The sequence below is a fragment of the Macadamia integrifolia genome, unplaced genomic scaffold (assembly GCF_013358625.1).
Source record: "Macadamia integrifolia cultivar HAES 741 unplaced genomic scaffold, SCU_Mint_v3 scaffold2731, whole genome shotgun sequence".
In the NCBI taxonomy this organism is placed as follows: domain Eukaryota; kingdom Viridiplantae; phylum Streptophyta; class Magnoliopsida; order Proteales; family Proteaceae; genus Macadamia; species Macadamia integrifolia.
In genome coordinates, this window is record NW_024868921.1 from 26,298 (window position 1) to 28,241 (window position 1,944).

Here is a 1,944-nt window from a genome sequence, read left to right on the forward strand (position 1 = left end):
CCCCCCCCCACCCCCTTTTTTCTCTTTTTTGGTCTGTGTATATATATATATATATATATATTTGAAGAGTAGTTTGCACTGCGTGCAAAGCTTTATCTTGCTGGAGGTGCTGGGGACAAGAGCAGAGACATCGGTGTTGTGTAGCCTGTGTTGGCATTTGATAGATCCCGACACATTGGAAGATTGCATAATTTTTTCCTCCTTATTCTTGATACTTACTGCTAGATGAGCTTCAATCTCTAGATACGTTCCTTGATTAAAGTGGAGGTGTTTCAATTTGGTGGTGAAACTTGTATTAGGATTAGTAGGAGTTATGCAGTTGGATCTATGATTTATAAGGGACTCCTAATGTGACTAGGAATTGAGAAAGCATCCAGGACCACCTCAAATGACTGTGCCTTGTAACCCATAAAAAACATTTAAAGCTTTTGTTGGATGCATGGTTGCAGCTTAACCCCCTTTTGATGTATGAGAGACATGGATTATGATCATCCTTTCTGCCTCACTTATAAAAATAAATGTGTGGTGGTGAGTCCAGATTTTTCTTTCAACTTGACAACTGACCTGTCACTAAGACGAATTAGTAGTGTATGCTGGTCTCTTGCCAAAATTTTGTTTGAATGGTGCTAATCAATGAACCCCATTTTGAATGGTTGGTGAAATTGGAATGGAAACTGGTGTGCGGTATGCAAAAGGTGCAAGACTGGGTATCTTTGTCAGTTGAACGGCCCTTTGCCTAGCGGTTGACATTTGTTGGTTACCAATGCCTGGGGTTTTCAAACCTCAAAACACATTTCATCCAGTCCTATTTCCTCTTTTGGGTGGATTAATCATATAAGCTGTTTGCTTTAGATTTTTCTCTGACCACATTTGACATGAAAAAGAAAAAAAAATGCATTTAAAAAATGAGAATTCTTTTTTGAATCCCCCACCCTCTAGGAGAAATATATGGACACTACTACTAGGGTATTTAGAGCCAACCTTGTATTTCTCTGATCATGTTTTGCAGTTGTGCTTTGTTGCATTACTGGATTTTGTATTGTATAATGAGTTTTGCTTGGTTTTTTATGTCAGATCCACAGATGGCTAAGGACTCGTTGGATAATTTGATTACCCCATTCAATCAAAGAGCTAGTGACTAAATATGTAGTTAAATGTAAGTTTTAGTTTATCTGGTCATGTTAAAGTCATATATAGGGAAGAGAATGATTGCTATTTGTACTCTATTGCGAGTCTTGAATGAATAATTTTTGTTATATTCTCCCATGTAAATTATATTCCTTCTTTGTTCCTAGCCTGCTAGTATTTCTTGAACGGTTCATCAAAGGCTGAAGGGAAGAATGATCTTGTATTTTTATTCTATTGCAAGTCTCAAATAACACAATCTTCTCATTTTTCACCATTCCCACTAAGTAAATGACTCTTTATTCTCAAGTCCTAACCTACTGATTTTTTGAAACTGTTCATCAAAGCCTATGGTGCGGAACTAATTAGCTTACAATAGGATATGGTAAAAATGTTGCCTCTCCTATTTCTTTTATTTATGTTTTTCCATTCTCATTTTACTCATATTCATTAACATTTTGAAACTGGAGTGATTTATCAATGCTTTGCAGTCTTACTGGTGGTTTTGACCTTTTAGAATGATCTTGGAAACTGCTATCAAGGAGATAGACTGTTATCAGGGAGACAGGGAGTAAGAGTTCCATATGGTGAAATAAGGTTATCGAATCATTTAAAGTTTGGACTGCAAAGTAGCAGGCCAGATGTATTAGTTGATGTGTTTTTCTTTGTAATGCTGATAGCTAAGTAGTGTACTCTGGTTAATTAGTATTATCATATTCAATTTTTGGCCATTACACCTTAACTTTGGTCAGATTTACAGACCATTATCATGGTTTATATTTTTTGGTTGGAGTTGGACTGACAATTGGTTGAGTGCTC

General features: G+C 36.3%; 1 protein-coding gene across 1 annotated transcript in view; it reads left to right on the plus strand.

Moving 5' to 3' along the window:
* Positions 1–1,402, plus strand: part of LOC122067145 (DEAD-box ATP-dependent RNA helicase 53, mitochondrial-like) — a 10,253-nt gene extending 8,851 nt beyond the window's left edge. Inside the window, exon 8 of the mRNA XM_042630990.1 lies at positions 1,075–1,402. The gene's annotated coding sequence lies outside the window, so the exon portion shown is untranslated. The remainder of the gene's footprint in view (positions 1–1,074) is intronic.
* Positions 1,403–1,944: the final 542 nt, after the last annotated feature.